Source organism: Antechinus flavipes, chromosome 1 (assembly GCF_016432865.1).
Source record: "Antechinus flavipes isolate AdamAnt ecotype Samford, QLD, Australia chromosome 1, AdamAnt_v2, whole genome shotgun sequence".
NCBI lineage: Eukaryota > Metazoa > Chordata > Mammalia > Dasyuromorphia > Dasyuridae > Antechinus > Antechinus flavipes.
Genome location: NC_067398.1, coordinates 472,921,876 through 472,945,992, shown reverse-complemented (window position 1 = coordinate 472,945,992; position 24,117 = coordinate 472,921,876). Strand labels below are relative to the sequence as shown.

The window sequence follows — 24,117 nt, the reverse complement described above, 5'->3', positions numbered from 1 at the left end:
TGTTGGAAAAAATTACCCATGCATATGCTTTGTGAATAAAAAGCTTTAATAAAGAAAAAAAAAGAAAGTACAGGTCAGACTATCAACTATCTCTACTCTATGAATTCCAGTGGCTCCCTAATAACTCTAGGATCAAATGTATACTCATTACAATTAAAGCACTTAACAATCCATTCCCAACCGACTTTTCTAATCTTACCACATTTTATTCCCCTTTAGATACCCTACAATCTAGCTACTCTGGGTTTCCTTGTGCCCTTTTTTTTTACTGACTCTCCCCCTCTTAACTCTGCCTGCCTTGGCTTCCTTCCAGACAGTTTAAATACCAGTTTCTGAAGCAGAAGGTCTTTTCCCAGCACTTTCATGTCCATTCTCTTCCCTCTGAGAGTTCATACTACTTCTATAGTTGTTCCAAAACTCATAGTATAGCTTTCAACTATTAAACCTAAAACTGCAGTAAAACAAATGATCCACACTGTATATAACCTATAAACGTAGTTACTTACATGTTTTCTCTATGCAGACCTGTGCTGGAGCCAGTTCAAACTGAAGCTGAAATTAAGTGTGAGCATTTTTGTCCCTCAGATATTGGCAAAGGCTATAAATCTGGACTTTATTGTTTTGTTAAAAGACTAGACTTAAGACAAAGTTAATAATGGAGATTAAATTTATAAAATGATTACAAATACAGGGGAGGTAAGAGGATGGAGTGGAGAACCAGTTTTTAAGTTTTTATTACCATACTGATGGTGAGCTCCTTTCAAGTAAAGACCATGTTTTTGCTTTATTTTTGTATCCCAGCATATAGCACACCTTCTGGCACATAGTAAGTACATAATGAAAGTTTGTTGACACTTGGTTCCAATCCTAGATTGGATATATTAGCTGTGTGTTCCTGAACAAATCACTTTCCTTTACTTGTACAGAATATGGATAATGACATCTCACCCATTTTTAAAGAGGTTTGCTATGAAGAAAATATGTGGTGTGTAAAGGTTAAACTACTGTGGAAATGAATTATTGCTACTATTGTTGTGACAAAGTTCCCTTTTGATGTCCTGACCTAGTTTCCCTAATTGTCCAATTTAGTTATTCTGCCTCAGGTTATAACCTTTCCCTCTTAATGTTTGATGAGATAAAAGTCTACCTTAGTTGCTCTGCCCCTAAACCCCAGGCTATAATCATTCCCTCTTAAATGGATGATGAGATAAAGGTTTTATATCTTTAGGTTATAGACATTCCTTCTGAATGTTTGACAGGATAAAGGTTTATCCATTCTAGATATCATTAGAATATCAGTAACTTCCCTCCATTGTATCATCCTAGGTGCCTCCCCCCAATTAGGTTATCCTCATCCAGGTACCTCTCCCATTATGTCATTGTTCTTGTTATCTTATAAAAAAGCTTGCTCTGTGATACTTAGAAAGCCTGAACGGATTACATTTGTCTTTATAAGCATGTTTTAATATTGTTGATTTTAGAGGACTGGTCCTGTAATTGATTTCATTGGTGTAGGTACCTCCCTGTGAATAATTTCATTTACCAATGCAGATTTATATCTTCTCTGCAACTTAATTAGGGGTTTGAACTTTAGCTCCTTGAACCAATTAAGTCTCAGGAAGATTTCAGTAAAAACAATTAGGCTAGTGTGAATAGAGATTCTTAAGAAAAACTAGCATAGCCTTTGGGGGAGCAATCCTAGTATATAGTAGTCCTACAACACCAACCAATCAATAGGGAATTTACTAAGTACTCTTGGTATAACAGACTAGAAATATAAAGATCAAAAAAATAGTCCCTACTCTTAAGAACTATACTTTTTTTTTTTGAGGAAGTTGATATTCACATACATATCAACAAATAAATACAAAATAATTTGATTTTGATAATTTAGAGTCAGCAGCATTTATAGTCATACAGTGGATAAAATGTGGACCTTAAGTAAGGAAGAACTAAGTTCAAACCCTGCTTCAGACACTTTTTTAACTGTGTGACTGGGAAAATTACTTAATTTTTGCCTACCTTAGTTTCTTCATCTATGATGATAGTGATAACTACTCTCTAGGGTTGTTACAATGATAAAACAAAATAATTTTTGTAAATACATCTTAAAACACTATGCAGACATACACACACATATATATATACATACATATAATAGTTATTACTATTATTATTATTGAATAGGAATGAGAAAGGTATTAGCATCTGGGGTAACTAAAAAGGTTTTATGCAGACAATGGAACTTGAGCTGAGTTTGGAAGGAAATTAAGGAATATTTGAGATAGTGGTAAGGAGGGAGAACGTTCCCATCATGACATTCTATGTCATCCCATTAGCCACAGCAAAAATGGAAGATCAAGTGTTTTAAGTGAAAAATAGTTATCCAAATAATTTAAGCTGGACCCAGTTGCATAGAAAGGAGAGCAATATATAATAGGGCTGGAAAGATAGTTTGGCAACAAATTGTAAAAAGCCTTAAATGGCAGAGGAGTTTATATTTGACTTTAGAAATAGTAGGGAAGCTGTGGTATTTTAGTGAGTAAGGGAGTGATGTAATCAGAATTATGTTTTTACAGGGAAATAGAGGATGCATTGGTAAGTGAAGAGGTTTAAGGCAGGGAGACCAGTTAAGATGTTATTACAGTGGTTCAGGTAAGGTGGCTGTGTGAATGGAAAAAGGATGGATAAATTAGATGTAAAAATAAAATTAACTAGATTTGAAAATTGATTAGATAAGTGTGTGATCTCCCCAAATCAGAACATGAGTTCCTTCAAGACTTTCACCTTTTCCTATTTGTATCCTCAGATTTTTGTAGAGTGGTTACAAGTTATAGTTCTTAATAAATGCTTTTTCATTCATTCGGTATACTTTGTAAGATATATCACTTATTAATCATCAAGTTGATTTGCGGTAGCAGTTTATGAATTATAGCACATTTATGTTGAATCCGGGAAATAGATACTAAATCAAGACTATTACCAAGTTGATTTAGTTTCTAGACTCAAAATGAGCAAATCTTTATTCTGTGTTATATAGAGGATAGATAGCCATCCATAGAAAGTCTACCTTCGGAGTCTTTGAACTTTTTGAATACTTATTCTATCACATGGATCCCCCAGTGGAACTGAGGCTTGCACTTCTAGTTCATTGGCTACAACACTGGCTTTCTGCCTAGTTCACCCCTCACCTGTTAGTATCCTGTTATAATATAGTCTTATGGAGTCAGTTGCTTGATTCCCAAAATTCATGATAAACTTGTGAAAATCTCATTAGATAAATAATTAACAGATTTTGCTAACCAAGGATTAGAAAAACTGAAAAGAAATAACAATCTCAATTTCTCCTCTTTCCTATCTTGCCTTGATTTCCCTTGTATGAATTCTATAATTCTTGACCATGTAATAATATGGTTCTTAGAATTCTAGGTTCTTACATTTGTCTAAGAAGAAAATTTGGTGCCTGGCAGAAGAAATAATTCTAGTTTCCTTAAGAATTTAACCTTCAAACCAAAATACTATTAGTGTTTTTACTAAAAAGAAAAAGTCAAGTTTAGTTATTTAGACCCCATATTATTTGTACCTTTGCACAAATAAATAGCAAGTTACAACTATTGCCCCAGCATTCTACTTCCTATCCTCAGGAGTTTGAATGGTTTTACCCACTTGGTTGGGATTATTGATACCTTTCTCCTGAAAAATTATGTAGTCACCATTTTTAGTGACTATCAGAATTTGTATGTATTTCATTTTATTAAATAATGTCCCTCTACCATCACTGGTACATTTTAGTTGCCCTACCATGAAGCATAGTGGTTTATATTCAATTCAATAGGAGCTTAATATTTTCTGAAATTTCTTAAAATTTTTGTACTCTCAAAATAAGCCCATAGAATTGTTTTAAAAATTTTAAAACAATTCTATGGGCTTATTTTGAGAGTACAAAATCAACCACACAAAAGAAAATAACCACATGTGTATGTTTAGTTGCTAAAGAGATTCTAGAAATACATCCTTTGCAATTGTGCACATCTTACTAGTTCCTACACTTTGACAAATTGTTGCAACAAATCTTCTGCTCCCTGCAACAACAGTTCTACTTCCTGCAATAATTTAATTCTTCAAAGTAGCCTGTTAGCAAATTATTGTAAAGCAGTAAAAGATCTAAATATAACTGTTTGGGTATCTTCAGGGCAGATTACCATCTGGGACTAAACTTCATTCATGTTACTTATACAGGGCTTCCACTGAAAATACAACATTAGCTCAAAACATAAGCACTTTATTCCAGTGTGTGTGTGTGTGTCTGTCTGTGTGTGTGTGTGTGTGTGTGTGTGTATGAGAGAGAGAAAGAGAGAGAGAGAGAGAGATTGATTGATTATTAGCCATCTGATAGTCCTTTGCCAATAACAGTTTCACAGATTTTATTCAATTTTGAATATTGAGATATTTTTAAAATGAGGTTTTTCAAGTCAGCATTAGTTTGGTCTAGTAATTCACGAAAAGCTTCATGTGTCTCATGCCTTAATGTGACCTCTATCCAGAGCGGCACATACTAGGTTTAAGAGAAAAAATAAAGAGCCTTAGATGTCTTAACTGACCTCTAAGTTCAGTTTAACTGAACTCTTATGCAATTCCAATTGCTAGAAGAAAACCCAGAACTAAAGGCAGAAACCCTACTAAAAATGTATACACTGAAATTGTGCCTTTAAAAAAAAGCCCTACAGTATTTTGGGCATGATTGTATAACCATAAGCCACACCAAAAAGATACCTCTCCATTGGTTTCCATGTCTAAGATAGTTTGCCTCACAACTTTATTTTCCGATGGGGGGAAATAAAAACATTTTAATCAAAAATTTCCCTATAGCTTTTAAAAAAACAGCCATGCAGTTGATGTTGTAGGATGAGACCAGTCTTTGAAAGTATGATTCAGGAAAAGAAAAACCTCTTAGCCTTAGATGTTGAATGAAACATTACCAAAAAACATATATTTTTCACAGTGGTGCTATAACAGTATTGATGTCACAGGGGTCCTCAAACTACGGCCTGCAGGCCAGATGCAGCAGCTGAGGACAATTATCCCCCTCACCCAGGGCTATGAAGTTTCTTTATTTAAAGGCCCACAAAACAAAGTTTTTGTTTTTACTATAGTCCAGCCCTCCAACAGTCTGAGGGACAGTGAACTGGCCCCCTATTTAAAAAGTTTGAGGACCCCTGAATACTATTCCTAGCTAAGAATATTTCTACCTGAGGCAAAAATAATTGAACAGGAATGAAAGAATGTAACCCAACCCTTTCCAACAGTAGTTGTAGAATATCTTAATTCTAAGTCACCGTGGCAGGAACCAAACCTCATCCCCAAAACACTTAACACAGTAGAAGCAAAGGCCCATTACCTTGTGTCAATTACAAATCTATTACTCTGAATCTGTGAAAAAGGTATTATTACCTATTACTATCATCCATCAGTCCATGCTGACTTTGGTATCATGCTACAGTAGTTCAAACATTTATAATTCACCAAAGCAGTTTGGCATCTTTGTATTATTTAATATTCTTCCAAAGTTGCTGACAGAACGGAGAAAAGTGTGATGAGCACTGACTGCATTGCAGGTCAGTGGAAAGAGCTAGTGCTAGAGCCAGGGGAATTGAGTTAAAAAACCTTTTTTGTGTGTGACCAAGGACAAATCTTTTAACTCCCAAGAGTTTTAGTTTTCTCATCTGTAAAAATGAATTAGACTAGATCATCTCTGAACTTCTATCCCTGGATTTATACTATAATCCTTTTTTCCAGAAGGGTATCCAATAAATACAATAACTGGTAAGCCCAATCAAGCTTTTTTTTTTTTTTTTTTTTTACTTTTTTACAGTTTTTAATACTAAGAGTTTTACTAGTTTTTGTGATTCATCAGGAATATTCTAGATGGATGCATTTAAATTTAAATGAGTCAGTTTACCTTTTATTGTGAATTTGTGAAGTGCTTCAGCTTTCTTTATTTCATTCATAATAATCTTCTGTTATGCCACAGTTTTCTTTAACTGTCCTGACTCAGTTTCCCTGTCTCAGTTTCCTTAACTGTTCTATCTCTGACCCAGTAAAACTAAGGATTATTCGCTCTCGGGTTATGAATTAGCAAGATAAAAGAGTAGATCTCCTGACTCTTTTACGGATTTACAATATCCCTTAAAATATTCCAAGATAACCCACGATATCTTTACTTCTTTGTCTCTGGATTTTTTAGAGTTTTATGGCTTCCCCTCCCTGATAAAAACTTTCCCTCCCTTTCTCTTCTTTGTCTCCAAAAAGGTATTTAAGAAGTTGGGGTTCCTCCATTCAGGGCTGGAGAATGGCATCTGGCAGCTGTATGCTGGACGCTGGATTCTTTGGGTCCTCCAGCCCTGGGACCAATATGTATTCCTTGGTCCCAGTATACTTATCTCTGTCTGACTGGATAATTTGAGACGAGAGTCCTGTCCAGTCAATCTTACTCTCCCATTAATAAAATATTAAAACTCTCTAATCTCTCTCCTGCCTCAGTTTCTCCGGCATTACACTTCATCTCCAGCCAAGATTTTTCAGGCAGCCAGTTCTAAAGTTCCACCTTCTAAATAGAACCTCTTGTGACTAAATTCAGAAGATAAACTACCCTCAATTCTTAGATATTCAGTATCCTTCTCTTCACCCTAGAAATTTTCTGCCTCACCTGTTATAATGGGTTTCTCCCTAAACACTCTTTCCCCTTTTGCTAAATAATAGTATTCTAAACAATAGCAATCAAATCAACATTGTCAATGTAGAGTAGACTGTCTATTCACCCACCCTGGGACTTCAGAGGAAGAATTAATCATCACTATCTTCCCCACCTCTACCCTACCCCCCAGCTTTTTTTTTTTTTCCTGAGGCAATTGGGGTTTTGACTTGCTCAGGATAAAGTATCTGAAGCTAGATTTGAACTCAGGTCCTCCTAACTTCAGGGCCAGCACTCTATCCATTATACTATCTAGCTGTCCCTTGCATTATCTAGCTGCCCCTCCCCAGACTCTTTAAGACTATAGCATGCCAATAGTGTTCATGACATTTACTTAACAAAGATATTGGAGTGGTTTGCCATTTCTTTCTCTAGTTATGCCACAGTTCTCTTTTATTATCTTGACTCAGTTTCCCTAATTATCCTGCCTCAGTTTCCCTAAATTATCCTGCCTGGGTTTCTAATTGTTCTGCTCAATCCTGCAAAACCAACCCTCCCTCTTAATCATCAGAATATTTGATAAGGATAAAAGCTCTTATATTTTAGAATATCAGAATGCCTCTCCCCATCCCAAGCTATCAGATACCTTCTTATCAAGATGCTTCTCCCCATCTCCGGGGTGCTTCCCCTCATTATGTCATCTCCCTCTCCTGTGGTTCCCCCCACCCTGTCAGAGTCCCGTTCCTGCTCTTAGCACCATGACTCCACCCCTGCCTCAGTCTACCCCCTGTGTCTGAACCACGTGTATAAATGTCATTGAGAACTCACATTGCTGGAGACGACAATCTCATTCAACCTTAGGACTAAACTATGGATCCATTTGGTCCAGTAAATTTCTCCCTTTCAAATAAAATATTAAATACTCTCTAATCTCTATCTTGCCTCAGTTTCTCCAACATTACACAGTGGATTAAGGCAAATAGAGGTACTGTTAGATGTTGGGATACAGGTATATACATAGAGTTTACGTTCCAATTGAAGAGGAAAATGCACATATATACAACATAAACATGAAGTTAATAAGTACAAATATATACAAAAAGGTACCCAAAAAAAGGTAGCTTGGAAGGGAGGGCCAGGACTTCTTCACTTTTGCATTTGTAGTGCCTCAATACTTAGAATAGAAAATGGCAATAGCTAATTGCCTTTTTATGATATCATTTCATCCCAGAATGAAATCAGTAAAGTTCTGAGCAGTACTGGTTGCTTGGGAGTATCAAGAGTCAGAACACTGAGATGATGCATTGGATAGAATACTAGGCGTGGCATCAGGAAGATCTGAGTTCAAATCTGGCCTCAGATACTTACTGGTTATGTGACCCTGAACAAGTCACTTAACCCTATTTGCCACAGTTTCTTTATCTGTATAATGAGCTGGAGAAAGAAATGGCAAACTACTATATGAGGGTTACTACATTTCACAACCAGAACCCATATTAAGATCCTTAGTGGAAGTGGCAGGCAGGCAGGGATGTCCTTATTAGTATATTTTGTCCATTGAATTTTGTACACTAGCAATAAAATCTCTCCACATCCAGACTTCTCTTTCCAATGGTATTTCCTGGCTTACAGGAAGAATTTCCCAGTCTTAATTCTGATGTCTTCCTTTTGTTGATTATTCCCTATTTATCCTGTATAGAGCTTGTCTGTGCAACACAAGTTGTTTGCATGTTTGCTCCCCCATTAGATAGCTTCTCCAGGGCATCAACTGACTTTTGCCTTTCTTTGTATTTTATCCCCAATTCTTAGCACAGTGCTTGGTACATAGTAAGAACTTAATAGATATTTATCCACTGACTGAAACTCAATTTGAGAAAATGCCAAGGCCATCCTTAATTCTCTTCAGGAGCAAATCTTCACTTTCTGGACTTTTTCACTTATGCCTGAGCTGCCTCCTCATTCATTCTATAGAAAGCACTTAGCTAGATGTAGATAGATAGATTGCTATTCATTTCAACTCTGGGTTCAGACACTTAACACTTCCTAGATGTGTGACTCTGGACAAGTCACTTAACCCCAATTGCCTCAGCTTAAAAAAAAAAAAAAAAGAAAGAAAGAAAGAAAGAAAAAAGAAAAAAAAAAGCTTAAACCTGAAGTCAGCCAGCAAAAACTAAAGACCCTTGTGTATAAGATATGCTTTAATCATGCAAACCAACCAACCACAATAGTTACAAGATAGAAATCTAAAACTGCAGGGGAAAAAAACAGTGGTAAAGGATCTTGGAAAAATCACTTTTTTGCAGGGGGTCTGCTATTAAGTGTCTGAGGTCAGATTTGAATTCAGATCCTCTTGACTACACTAATTACCTGTTTTGTTGTTGTTGTGGTTGTTGTTGTTGGGGTTTTTTGCTGAGCCAGTTGGGGTTAAGTGACTTGTCCAGAGTCACACAGCTAGAACGTGTTAAGTATCTGAGGTCCTGACTTCAGGGCTGGTATAGATAGATAGATTGCTGGGCCTGGAGCCAAGAAGAGTTAAAATCCAACTTCCAGCCCTAGCTTCTGTGTGACTCTAGGTGTTATGCCACAGTTTTCTTTAACTGTCCTGACTCAGTTTCCCTGTCTCAGTTACCTTAACTGTTCTGTCTCTGACCCAGTAAAACTAAGGATTGTTCGCTCTCGGGTTGTAAATTAGCAAGATAAAAGAGTAGCTCTCCTGACTCTTTTATGGATTTACAATATTCCTTTAGAATATTCCAAGACCAACCCATGATATCTTTACTTCTTTGTCTCTGGAATTTTTAGGTTTTATGGCTTCCCCTCCCTGATAAAAAAACCTTCCCTCCCTTTCTCTTCTTTGTCTCCAAAAAGGTATTTAAGAAGTTGGGGTTCCTCCATTCATTGCTGGAGAATGGCATCTGGCAGCTGTATGCTGGACGCTGGATTCTTTGGGTCCTCCAGCCCTGGGACCAATATGGATTCCTTGGTCCCAGTATACTTATCTCTGTCTGACTGGATAATCTGAGACGAGAGTCCTGTCCAGTCAATCTTACTCTCCCATTAATAAAATATTAAAAACTCTCTAATCTCTCTCCTGCCTCAGTTTCTCCGGCATTACAATTTGGAGGTTCCACCGAGATAACAGAAACTGAGAACTGGATTAGAGATTAGAGATCTCTCGGTCTCCACCTAGACCTGAGGGGGGCTCAGGACCTGGGTCTGTTCCTTGAAGCGGTTCTTCAGCCTCAGTCCGGCCTACAGTGGACAACGAAATCGATTCGGCATTTGATTCGGCATTTGGGAGAGTAAGTATGTCTGGGTACCTTTTGGGGTACCATCTGGTTTTGGTTCTGGTTCTGGTCTGTTCTGTTGTTGCAACCTGTGGTCTCAGAATAAATGCCGACGGGTTTACAAATTCTGAGACGGGTATTTTCTGGGACGCTGGAGAATACCCTCTGGGTATGGTATGTTTGCTTAATGTTGTAACTGTGTAGTCTGTCATATATGTTCTATGTTCTGTGTGGTTTGTCTGTTATGTTGTTGGTTGGAAAACAACGTTGCAACTGTGCATAGTAAATTGGAGCTCCATGTTTGTTTCTGTGTGTCTGTGTTAAAAGTTAGTAAGCTTGTAAGAGATAAGGATTCAGCCTCTGTGTTGCAGGCTTAGAAAATATCAAGAAGTTTGAAAAATCTTTCTCTCTCTCTCTCTCTCTCTGTCTCTGGCTGACTGCAGCAGCCTGTGAGAAAAAGGGGGAAAGAGAAAGTTGGAAATGGGTGGATTTGGGAAGAAACCTGATATTGGGAAACTGATGGGTTAAATCTTGAAAAGGATCCCCATGTAGGAAATTGAGTGGGGAACCTGAGGGAAGTTTTTTTCTAGGGGGTCAGGATTGGAGGAAGGGTGGCCACGTGGAATCTTCTCCGCCCCTCACCCCCCTGAGTATGTTCTTGCCGCTTTTTTTTCTTACCTGATTACGGCAGTGCAGCAAACTATTTTTAAGGACATGCTTATTTTAGGTTAATTGATTGAATATTTGTTTCTTGATACATAAATTTTTTTGGTTAAAAGAAAATGGTCGTAAATGTGATCCATATTTTGATAGAAATATTTCTAAGAGTTTAATTGCTATGTTAAAAACCTTCTTGAATTCTTTTATGTGGAATTGGGTGTTTTGTATAAGTTTAAATTGATTGTATTGGGTCATTCTGAGGTTATTTAAAGGGCCTCTGAACATAATAGTTTTTTTCCTTTGTCCTTTTGAAAATGTTTTTGTTATGGACAATATGCAATTTGGGATGTTTTTCTATGTATTGGGTATTTAAAAAGCAAACTGATTTGTATGTATAATGTTCACTCATGTAACATCTACCTAGATATGATAATTGTTCTAAGTTGTTATTACTGTAAGGTTATGGTAACTCTTTGTTTAAGATCTATCAGAAATTTGATGACATCTGTTATTGGGAGTTTTTGGGCTTAGAGTTAATTAGTTAATGCTATTTGGGAGTTTTAAAGCTCCACCCTCTGACAGTTACTGAGACAATTGATTGATAAGCTGTTAAAATTATGTTATATTATAGTTATGTTCTTGCATTTTTCCTTTTGTAACTGATCTCTCTGATCAGAGCAATGGTCAATAGAATTGTTAATGCAATTCAATTATGTCATGCTTTGCTATTTTCAGTCTGGTTATATGTAATCATTGTATCCTAAATGCTTGGGCAACTGAGTATTTCGCCTGGTCATCTGTCTGTTACTGGATATTTGTGTTTTGTTCCTTTAAGATTTCTACATGATAAGTGGACAATTAACAGGGGTCTGTAAGACTGTACCCATTTGCTTGGCTTGTAAAGCAAACTCATTTCCTCACATAGGAAACTGCTGGCCAATTTATTTTGGCCTCCTCATGTTTTGCAACAGTCTGGTGAACTGAGTCTTTCTGAGACTGATCCAATCTTTATGTGTTAGATTTGTGTTTTTGTTCTAGATTTTGGTCAAATTACAGATACTGGCTTGCTTCTGGAACCTGGATCAGTTTTGATTGCCAGCATGACATACCCACTCTACAAGGAATGAGAGTCTTCTATCACTTCACAGCCTGAAGCAGCAGTTTTAAAATGAGACCATGGACTGGACCCTGCATCGAGTGTACTTTGGACTGATATGAGGGACTTTGGGAATGGTTGATGACTGGGATCATCTATTACTGTGTGTTTTAAGATTTGGGATGGGATTTGTTAAAATTGTGTAATTATTGCTGTTATGTTTGAGGGCTTTTTAGGAAATGCTACTGTATTAGTCTGTTATGTATAGGGATTTTGATTTGCTCTTGGAATTTATATGGGGAATGGTCATTTGATAATTCCTTTCCGTGAGAAAAAAAGGGGAGGTAGAGATAGAACATTGGGAAAACTGATTTTTTTTTCAAAATACCTGAAAGAATGGGAACCCCTAGCTTCCTATTCACTTTGCCTTAGGCATCTCTGCCCCACCCCCGATCTCACTTAGTTCAGATTGAATTTGGATGCTTTAGTTTTAGAATCCCTTATTTTGTTAAAAATTTCCCTGGCAGACTCAGTTTTGAGATTTTTTTAGAAAAGTTTTAGAAATCAGACACCTGTCCTGACACTGGCAGTCTCTATGATCTGACACTGGCAGTCTCTATGATCTGTTTTTCCATTCCTGTAACCCCAGTTCATTAAGCATTTCAAAGGACCTTGAAGTTTGGCTTGAGGCACCTAAAAAGTTTGGAGTTTGCCTGCCTTGATGGTCTAACTGTGCATAATCTGCTCAGAAATCTGTATTCTAATAGCAGCCCTGTTTCTCTGGGTGGGGACGGGTGGAGTACTACAAGCCTCATCCTTCCCCCATGGAGAGGGCTGCCTCTCTGAATGGGCCTTGGACCCTGCTGCTCTGTAAGCAGAGACTGAGTTAAGTGCACAAATACTGTCCATCTCAAACTGGATTCTCTGGCTGAGGTGGTGCTCCAGAACTGGAGAGGGCCTGACATGCTTGCAACAAGGGAGCCTTTGTACAGCTGTTTAACTCTGGGGTTATCAGGGAGAGACTTGCTCTTGCCAATGAGTCTACATTTTTTCTAGTTTTATTTTTGGCTCATTTGCTTTACATAAGGTGGGTCAAAGAACTCCTGGGTATCTAGAGGAAGGTGCTAAGATTCAAAGGTTTGAATATTTAGGAGAAAGAGTGTGGAATGTTATGCCACAGTTTTCTTTAACTGTCCTGACTCAGTTTCCCTGTCTCAGTTACCTTAACTGTTCTGTCTCTGACCCAGTAAAACTAAGGATTGTTCGCTCTCGGGTTGTAAATTAGCAAGATAAAAGAGTAGCTCTCCTGACTCTTTTATGGATTTACAATATTCCTTTAGAATATTCCAAGACCAACCCATGATATCTTTACTTCTTTGTCTCTGGAATTTTTAGGTTTTATGGCTTCCCCTCCCTGATAAAAAAACCTTCCCTCCCTTTCTCTTCTTTGTCTCCAAAAAGGTATTTAAGAAGTTGGGGTTCCTCCATTCATTGCTGGAGAATGGCATCTGGCAGCTGTATGCTGGACGCTGGATTCTTTGGGTCCTCCAGCCCTGGGACCAATATGGATTCCTTGGTCCCAGTATACTTATCTCTGTCTGACTGGATAATCTGAGACGAGAGTCCTGTCCAGTCAATCTTACTCTCCCATTAATAAAATATTAAAAACTCTCTAATCTCTCTCCTGCCTCAGTTTCTCCGGCATTACATAGGCAAGGAGAGACTTAAGGACATTAAGTTTTTTTCTCTTCCAGCTCTACTCTGAGTATCAGAAGTAGTTTTTCTGTCCCGGTGAGGAATTCTTTCCTCTTTTCAGCTTTCCTTTAGTGTTATCTTCCCCCCTTAGAATGTAAGCTCCCTGAAAATAGAGAGCCTGTTTTGTGTGTATGTGTGTGTGTGTGTGTTTTAATATATTCTATGATTCTTTGTCATATAAGCTTTCTACTTTCCAGGATTTTCATAAAATGGTAATGGTAATCTGATTTCTAGATGATTCTCATAAATTTGTTTAGTGTTATGTAGAATTACTGAGTGAAGACACTTTCATGAGAATCTAACCTTAAACTTAAAATCACTTTAACTGTGACTTGTGGCTTGAGACTTTAAAATAATAAATCCAGCTACTGTTATGCCAAAGTTCCCTTTTAATGTCGTGACCCAGTTTCTCCAATTGTCCTATTTAGTTATTCTGCCTTAGGTTATAACCTTTCCCTCTTAATGTTTGAGATAAAGGTTTTATAGACATTCCTTCTTAATGTTTGACAAGATTAAGGTTTATCCATTTTAGATGTCCTTAGAATATCAGTAACTTCCCTCCATTAGGTTCTTCCCTACCTAGGTACCTTCATTATGTTCTTGTTATTCTATAAAAAGCTTGCTGTCCCGATACTCGGGGCTAGACTCTTTGAGATGATAGTCTCGTCTAGCTCTGGGATCAACCATGGATCCATTGGTTCCAGTATTTTTCTCCATTTGATAAACTATTGAATTGGTCTCTAATCTCTTGTCTTGCTCAGTTTCTTCCGCATTACACTATAGCTAAAAATTGTAGGAGTTTTTTCACTTCTATCTCCCATCACCTCTTGATTAGCATTTAAGTACCTTTAAAGGTAATGACTTTGAATTCTCTTATCCAAGGATATCAGCTTGTATTGCAGTTCTCTCGCGAAGGGAAACTTAAATTAAAATTTTATTATTTTTGACTTGTATTCTTGCTTTTCTGGGGAAGATTACTGCAATTAGAATATCAGCCTGAATTCCCGCAATGGGAGAAAAGGCCAGCCTGGGTTGGGGGGAAGAGAGGGAGTTGAGACTTCTGTGTTTAGGATTTAATCTGCTGTTTTGCAGTTTGCTTTGCACTTGGTTGCTGACAAACACCTTGTCAGATGGAAGATGCCCTTTCTTGAAAGAACATAATAAATCACTTTTTGCTTTTTCTTACTCTGAGAGTCTCTGATTGTTTTTGTGAATGTTACTGTCCCACATAGTGTGAATCAATCTCTCAAGTTCTAATTACCCTCAACACATAGTAAACCAAATTTCAGAACATTTAAAATTGGAGGATAAGACCTAAAACCTATGATGACATTAATCTTCCTAAGTGATGATACTCTATAAAACCTAGACTAAATGCCAGTCTTCTCTCTATCACTTCACAGCAACAATGAATAATTTTATAGCATCATCGATCTGAGGAATCTACCATGCTCTTTCAACATTGTATAAGTTATTGCTAGGTAACAAGTAATAGTGATCTGAAATTTCCCCCTTCCAGCTCCATAGATCACATTTTTGAACTCATTATTTTGGATGAATTTAAGTGTTTAAATTATTTTAATTGTCTTTTAAAAGTCATTGATCCAAGTTATTTTTTATATTTTGCCAAGTTTTATTTACAAATTTTCAGATAATCTAGTATAGTTTCAAATGGATCAATTTCCAAGCATTGGGTTATGGTTATAGAGCCAAAGACAATACATGGACATTAAACATCCAAAGAGATGGAAATTTAGAGGCAATATAATCCAATTCTCTCATTTTACAGATGAGTAAGTTAAAACTTTTTGACTTGCTCTTGGTCACACAAAAATAGGTTTTTAACTTAATTCTTTTTTTTTAATTAATTTATTTTTTAAAAATAACTTTTTATTGACAGAACCCATGCCAGGGTAATTTTTTACATTATCCTTTGTACTCACTTCTGTTCCAATTCTCCCCCAAATGGCAAGCAGTCCTATACATGTTAAATAGATTACAGTATATCCTAGATACAATATATGTGTGCAGAATCGAACAGTTCTCTTCTTGCACAGGGAGAATTGGATTCAGAAGGTATAAATGACCCAGGAAGAAAAACAAAAATGCAAGCAGTTTATATTCATCTCCCAGTGTTCTTTCTTTAGGAGTAGCTGCTTCTGTCCATCCTTGATCAATTGAAACTGAATTAGCTCTCTTTATCGAAGAGATCCACTTCCATCAGAAAACATCCTCAAACAGAATCGTTGTTGAAGTATATAATGATCTCCTGGTTCTGCTCATTTCACTTAGCATCAGTTCATGTAACTCTTGCCAGTCCTCTCTGTATTCGTCCTGCTGGTCATTTCTTACAGAACAATAATACTGGCTATTTCCATTGTCCTACAATGCAATCAGTGTTCATCATGGGATAATTTTTGAAGTTCATGGCAAAATGGATAAAGTACTGGACCTAGAGTCAGGAAGACTTGAGTACAAATCCAATGTAACCTATAGTGGCTGTGTGCAACTCACTTAATTTCTCTGGGTCATCGTTCCTTATCCATCAAATGTTTGTGGCAGCCCTTTTTATGATGGCAAGAAACTAGAAACTGAGTAGATGCACATCAGTTGGAGAATGGCTGAATAAGTTATGGAATATTTATTGTTCTATAAGAAACGATCAGCAGAGATTTCAGAGAGGCCTGGAGAGACTAACATGAACTGATGCTAAGTGAAATGAGCAGAACCAGGACATCATTATACACAGCAACAAGATTATATGATGATCAATTCTGATAGACATGGCTCTTTTCAACAATCAGATGATTCAGACCAGTTCCAATGATCTTGTGATGAAGAGAGCCATCTGCACCCAGAGAGAGGACTGTGGGAACTAAGTGTGGATCACAACATAGCATTTTCAGTCTTTTTGTTGTTATTTGCTTGCATTTTATTTTCTTTCCCATTTTTTCCTGTTTGATTTGATTTTTCTTGTGCAGCAAGATTATTGTATAAATATGTATACATATATTGGATTTAACATATATTTTTGCTATGTTTAACATATATTGAATTACTTGCCATCTAAGGGAGGGGATAGGGGAAGGAAGGGAAAAATTGGAACACAAGATTTTGCAAGGGTTAATGTTGTAAAATCATCCATGCCTATGTTTTGAAAATAAAAAGCTTTAATAAAAAAAGAACTAGAAGTACAGAGGCCTGACTTCTAGTCCTATCCCCTTAACTATCTGAGTGCAATTGAACCAGGTCATACTTACTTTGGGTCTCATAATCAAATGAAATTGATGTGATCTATAGTATAGAATAAAAACACTTTGTCACCAAAATTGGGGTTCGATCATGTGAATAATTCACAATGACTATTCTCTCTGGCAAAAAGTAGATTTATTTGGGGCAATAAGTCACAGGCAAAATTGTTGTACCACAGTTCCCTTTTAGTGTTCTGCCTCAGTTTCCCTAATTGTTCTGTTTCAGTTTCCCTGGTTGCAATCCCCCTTTTCTGCTCATTAGAATTGAGATAATTAGGGCTGGTATGTACAAGTTTCAGACTTCCTGTCTCTAGCTGTACATCTCTTTAACTCCTAGTTAGTAAGAATTTATGGTCTTATCCCCAACCTGTAAGAACCCGATTAAGGGCCCCTGCTTGGAGATTCCCACTTACCAGAGTTTGGACTCCCTCCTCCCCCTGCCTCCTCACATTTGTTTAGCTACCTGAGTTTAGAGCTATATGTATGTTATTGACAACTCACATTTGCTGCTGGATGCTTTGGATATCAGCCCTGGGGATATCATACCCCCAGCACAATCTCTCCCTCTCAGAAATCCAAATAAAATATTAAAAACTCTCTAATCTCTATCTTGTCTCAGTTTCTCCAGCATTACAAAATGAAGGGATACAATATTCATGGGGAATGGTAAATATGAAATAGAGTGGGAGAGCATATGAAAAAGAACTTCCTCAATGGAACTCACAATTACTCCAGTAGAAAGGGACCATCCCCATGAGCTCAGGGCCTACCCTTAGCAGGCAGGCTAAATCCTGAGAGGGATTTAGCACCCTAAAAGAGTTAGCTATAAAGAGGAAAAATGGGATTGAGAAGCATAGTAGAGTTAGGGGAGACACCATATGGCATGGGGAAAGAGAGAAAAAGATACCATGAGACAGAATTCTATAACAGAGTGACCCAAAGGAAGGTAGAAGCAATGGGATGGTTCACAAGTAGATTTTATAGGGAAAATTTAACCTCAGGGACTTGCCTGGGATTTCTTTGGAGGATAGGTCTCAGGACTTTGTCATAACCTGGATTTCTGACTGGATCACCTCTCTAAGGGGTGAATGGGATCATGGAGCTAAACTGATCACTATCAGATCAATTCTTTTTTTTAATTAAAGTTTTTTTTTTTAATTTTCAAAACATATGCATAGATAATTTTCAAGTTCACCCTTGCAAAACCTTGTGTTCCAAAATTTTTCCCCTTCCTTCTTCCCCACCCTTTCCCTAGATGGCAAGTAATCCAATATATATTAAACATGTGCAGTTCTTCTATACATATTTCCACAATTATCATGCTGCACAAGAAAAATCAGATCAAAAATGAAAAAAAATGAGAAAGAAAACAAAATGCAAGCAAACCACAACAAAAAAGTGAAAATACAATATTGTGATTCACACTCAGTTGAGGGATCAATTCTTTAGTTTCTCTTGGTCCAAAACACCATTCAGAATCTCCCCAAAATGTCAAGTTTAAAAGGGTGATTCAAGTCCTTTTCAACTCTGAAGATTCTGATTCTATTGTCTTTATCCCTCCCCCCATTTTATAAATGAAGTACATGTCTATGGACTCCCCTCATTCATATGTATATTAATGAATAAGAACTAGAAATATTCTTAAAATCTACTTTTCAAATAATGATGATTATATCACAAACTCTCCCCCTTGCTCCTGACAAATTCTTAGAGGAAAACTGAAGGTATGATTGAATTGCAGCATCTTTGTTTTGAAAAGTATTTAATTTTCAATTCAGTTGTACTATATAATCCTTTATAAAAGGAATAGACAATGCAAAGGGAAACAAAGAAAGTAAATACATCATAATAATATTCTGAAGTTCTATCTAACTTTGCAATCCTTTGATTGGCATAACTTGTGTTTTGCCAAGTATTTTCACATAAACATACCATCATTTGCACCACATAGACAAAGAATAGAAAATATTAAAATGAGACCAAAAAAAAAAAATGGTCTAAAGGAAAGGGAAATGAATTAATGTTTGAAAAGAAAATTGACTTGGATCATTTCAAACTAAAGACAGAATAAAAACAACATAGCTACAAGCAAAAACCCCAAAAGTATTGACACATAAATAGCATGAGAAAAATATAAAAGTTTGCAGCTTTATAAAGCACATTAAGAGGCTGGCTTAAGTTTTACATTTCTTCAGAAGGAATTAGCCCCCAAAACTAATGTAAACACGAATCTGAATCCAGGTCCAACAAAAGATGGTTGTATTTCCCTTCCCCTAAATATTAATGAACTTTGTTAAAATGTTCAGTCCTACTTTTTTTTGTTTATCTGATGCCAGAAAATCTCTAATATAGCTGAGATCATTAGAAATTGAGGAGGAAGGACTAATAATTCCCATGATGTCAATAGAATATCCTCAACCTCACTTTGAAAACAAGATTCTTTTTACAATCTTTAAGATTTTGCTCTTTATTTTTCAACATTGAACCTATACCTTATACCTGGCAGCCTGCTACGTAATTTGTGGGGCAAAAAGGTAGAACCCTCTTTAATTTTTGTGTTTTTTTTTAACTGAGCCAAAAATGAAAATATTTGAGTTCCAGAAAGCAATAAAGTTTATAAATTTAGAATGGAGACAAATACAGATATGTAGTGAAAGGGTTTTGTCTGTGTATACCAAACTTTGGGTTTGAATGTGAAATATAGATGAAGGTCCAAATTTCAGGGACTGGAAAAAATATAGGTGTCTTAGGTGCTATTATCTTTCACTGTGTTGATAATGCTATTTAGAGTAGATTCTTAGACTAAAGTAATTGAGTTATGTCATTACAGTTTAATTATATTTATGACCTTTTATTTTCATCATAAGATTAAATAAAAGACAATCAGTAAAATTCTTAATATATAGGACAGATTCATTTCCTAATCTTTACTGTACTTCAGGCAAATACAATTTTATAGAATTGGTACATAATTTTTTTTTAAGGAAAAGAAATACAAGCTAATTAATTAAAGTAATAGACACAAGGTATTTCACAAAACAAAATTCATAATTTGAGTTAGGGAACAGAGCCCAAAGTAAAAATCACCAACTTGCACATAAATTGAATGGGTGTTATTTATTTATTACTAACACCACCAACCATTTGGTCAATTTACAATTTCATGAATATGCAATTAATAATAAAAGCAAATGGTACAAGATAAACACTTTGTAACTTCTCACTTAAAGTGAGGAAGCAGCTTCCTTTGTGTAAAATGCCTTCAAAGCCCTACAGGCAGCTCCTCAAAGGGGTGAGAAAAAAACTGAAGTGAGAAAGAGTGGTACTTAAGAATCATTATTACACAAGCTTCCTTTTGAAATATATCAACCCTGGGAAAGTGAGAAAATAGGGCCTTCAGGCCTAGTCACATCATTTATAGTAATATATTTCCATGTGAATAAGGACCAGCTGTAGAGGTGTATTTACCTAATAGTTTAAGCATTATTTAAAGGTTATCATATTTTAATCCTCTACTAATTTAATCACTTATTTGGGTTCACTTTTATATCAGCAAAAATAGGAATCATTGAAGTTCTTTTCTTTGTTATGATCTGGGGAGGAATTATCCATTTAATGTTAATTATATACCTAATCAATTAAATATTCAGGATCACTTTGTTGAGTACTGAATTTGAGAGACTGGCTAAATCATATTTTTACAAAAACTTTTCTATATTAGGTATTGAAGTAAAGCTTGAAGGCATGGGGGAGGGGGATAAAAATCTATTGGCTTTAGAATCAGAGGACTCACTTTTTCTACTTATGATTTATGATAAATCAACCTAATTCTCTGGATCTTTGTTTTGTCATAAATAAAACAGAGATGGAATAGGTGTAGCTCAGAATCTCAAATGTTTTTCATCTCTAAATCAATTATGTATGCAGTTCTCATAGTCTTCTTAAGAAGACCTCTTATGACTTGTTTCCACTAATTCTTCCAGAATTTTATTCTTTAAAAAAGACTTTTCCCAAAGTGCTTCCCAAATCCCTCATTTCCTTGCCGCTTAGAGTTCCTATTTTCTTTTGAAGCAAGGCTTCAAAGCCTTGTTGCTGCCCTACTAGGGCTTTATCTTCTCATCAATACTATGTATTTACTATTAAAAATAGTCTTTTTTGATAGAATGTAAACTCCTGGTTGAGAAACTGTTTATTCATAGAATGAAAGATGTGGAACTAGAATAGCTCTCAGAGTTTAGCCAATTTAACAATATTTCTTGCTAGATTTTACAGTGCTCCCCTGTTTGTTTATGGAATAGTAAAGGATAGGGGAAAGGAGGTGGAGAGAGACAGACAGAGACAGAGACAGAGGCAGAGAGACAAAGAGAGAGTGTAAAGGCAGAGAAACTGAGACAAGATAGAGATTAGAGAGAATTTAATAATTAATTTAAAAGGGAGATATTTACTGGGATCAAATGGATCCATGGTTTGCCCCAGGGCTGAAAGAGACTATCATCTCCAAGAATCTAGCAAACAATGAGAGTTCTCTATGACCTATAAACACATGGCTTAGACTCAGGGGATAGACTGAGGCAGGGGTGGAGTCAGGGTGCTGAGAGGGGGAACAGGACTCTGACAGGGTAGGGTGAGCCACTGGAGATGGGATGACATAATGGGAGGGCACCCCAGAAATGGGGAGAAGCATCTTGATAAGACGATATCTGATATTCTGATAGCTTGGAATGGGGAGAGACATTCTGATATTCTAAAACATAAGATCTTTTATCCTTATCAAATATTCTTTTTTTTTTTTTTAATAATTACTTTATATTGACACTCGTTTCTGTTCCGATTTTTTTTCCCTCCCTCCCTCCACCCCCTCCCCTAGATGGCAAGCAGTCCTTTATATGTTGGATATGTTGCAGTATATCCTAGATACAATATATGTTTGCAGAACCGAACAGTTCTCTTGTTGCACAGGGAGAATTGGATTCAGAAGGTAAAAATAACCCGGGAAGAAAAACAAAAATGCAGATAGTTCATATCAAATATTCTGATAAAGAGGGAGGAGTGGTTTCCGCAAGACTGAGCAGAACAATTATAAACTGAGGCAGAACAATTAGGGAAACTAAATCAGATTAATTTGGGAAACAGAGTCAGGACAATAAAAGACAACTGTGGCATAACAACAGAAAGAGAGAAGAGAGAGACAAGGACAGATACAGAGATTCAGAGACAGAGAGAGACAGACAGACACAGAGAGAGATAGAGACAGAAAAAGAGACAGAGAGAGAGATAGACAGAGATAGGGATAGAGACCAGCACACACACACAGAAAAACAAAAAACAGACAGACAGAGACAGACAGAGAACACTCAAAGGGTGATGAAAGGGGGAAAGGTATCCTTGAGAAGGAAGTAAATTGAGGTTGTTTCTAGTTCAGGGCAGGAGTTCACTAGTGATTGGAGGAAAGGTTACCATAAAAGCAAAGTAAACAAGCATTAAGTGTCCACTGTGCTTAGTTCTTTACCAGTTTGATCCTTAAAACACTAGAAGGCATGTGCTATTGTTCTCATTTTCCAGTTGAGGAAACTAAGGCAGACAAAAATTAAGTGATTTACCCAGGATTACATAGCTATTAAGTATCAGAGTCAGGATTTGAGGATTTGAGGTCAGGTCTTCCTAAATCCAGGCCATGGATATTATCTACTACTCCATGGAGCTACCAATAAAGCACTTTATAGATTTATAGAATATGGAATTATATTCACACTTATATAGTGCTTTAAGAGTTACAAAGTTAGTTCCCCATTATATATATATATATATATATATATATATATATAATATATATATATATATATGTAGACAGAAGGTAAACGTAATGTATTGTGCCACAGTACCTTTTTATTATCCTGCCTCAGTTTCCCTGAACTGTTCTGTCTCAGTTTCACTTAATTGCTCTGCCTCAGTTCCTTGAATTCTTTTGCCTCAATCCATCTGGTTGCAACCCTGCCCCCTCCTGATCATTAGAACTGATATAATTTAGGCCTACTCTAAGATTATAAATTGTAAAAGTTTAATCCAGATAAGGAGAAAGACCTCCTATTTTAGACATCCAGACTCCAGACCTTTTCAGTTCAGGGCCTCTCTCCATTCTGTCATTGTTCTTAATCACTAAAAACTTATAAAGAATCTCTGGAATCTCACATTCAATACTGGATACTTCGAGATGAGAGTCTGATCCAGTCAATTAATTAAGCTCTCAGTGCTGTGACTCCACTTCTGCCTCTATTTACCCTGGTAGCTTAGAGCCACATGTGTGTGTGTGTATATACATATATATATATATTTCATGGGAATCTCACCTTGGCTGCTGGATGCTTTCAGACATCAGCCCTGGGGGCAACATGGATCCTGTTTTGTCCCCAACAAAATCTCTCCCTTTCAGAAATCCAAATAAAATATTAAAAATTCTCTAATCTCTATCTTGCTTCAGTTTCTCCGGCATTACATTTGGGAGTTCCATCAAAATATCTGAAAGAGAAAAGGAGTAGAGATGAGAGACTTTAGGGTCTCTGCCTTGGGCTTTTGGGCAGTTGAGGATCTGGGTTCTTTGCTTGGAGAAGTTAGCCCTCTGGACTTCTCCAGAGTCTCCAGGGAAGAGAGCAGTTTTTCAGCCACAGCTCAGCCAGAGTTTGGACACCTTCATTTCCGCCACAGGAGAGTAAATCTGAATGTGTAATTAATTTGTAGGACCCAATCTGATCTGTTCACCTGGTCTGCCTCTCTGTGCTATCATCTGGATTCTCAGAATAATGAAACGCCAATGGGTGTTAACTTCTAAGAACAGTGCACGCTGGATGAAGTGTGGCACTACCTGGGTGTTTTCTAAGACATTTGGTTTGAATGTCTTTTGACTCAGATAAAATCTGAGTGTTTTTAAACACTATCTGGTTCTCTGTGTCAATGGCACAACTGTTGTGTGTTCTGTGTGCCTTGTCTGTCTGTTTTGTTGATTTAAGAACTCTAAGGTTTTAAGATGTTGCAACTGTGCTTAGTATAAAAGAAAAAAATCTCTTGTGATTTCTTAACCTCTTACATTAATTTGTAAGTAAAAGGAACAGGACAATTAGAGAAACTGAGACAGGACAATAAAAGGGAACAGTGGCCCAACAATGTACAAAAGGCATTTGAGATTCAGATAGGCAAAGATGACTTCATCATGATCATAATTTCTGATTAAGTAGAAGTGCCGTGATTGGGATTCAATCAGCTGAAAAAGGCCTATGCTTTTTCTACAATTGCACTTCTTCTTTAGCTACTTTTTTTTTTTTTGAGACTCCTTGAAGACTACCATTCTATTGTTTGTATTTGTAAATGACTTTTTAAATTTCT

General features: G+C 36.6%; 2 long non-coding RNA genes across 2 annotated transcripts; both read left to right on the top strand.

Annotated features, from left to right (window-relative positions):
• The first annotated feature begins 4,851 nt into the window (after nucleotides 1-4,851).
• Nucleotides 4,852-9,768, top strand: LOC127543879 (uncharacterized). Its single transcript, XR_007949325.1, has 2 exons — nucleotides 4,852-6,309; nucleotides 9,560-9,768. It is a non-coding gene; the product is annotated as an uncharacterized LOC127543879 (long non-coding RNA).
• A 149-nt stretch (nucleotides 9,769-9,917) lies between these two features.
• LOC127543878 (uncharacterized) lies at nucleotides 9,918-13,404 on the top strand. The gene is made up of 2 exons (XR_007949324.1): nucleotides 9,918-9,993; nucleotides 13,196-13,404. It is a non-coding gene; the product is annotated as an uncharacterized LOC127543878 (long non-coding RNA).
• Nucleotides 13,405-24,117: the final 10,713 nt, after the last annotated feature.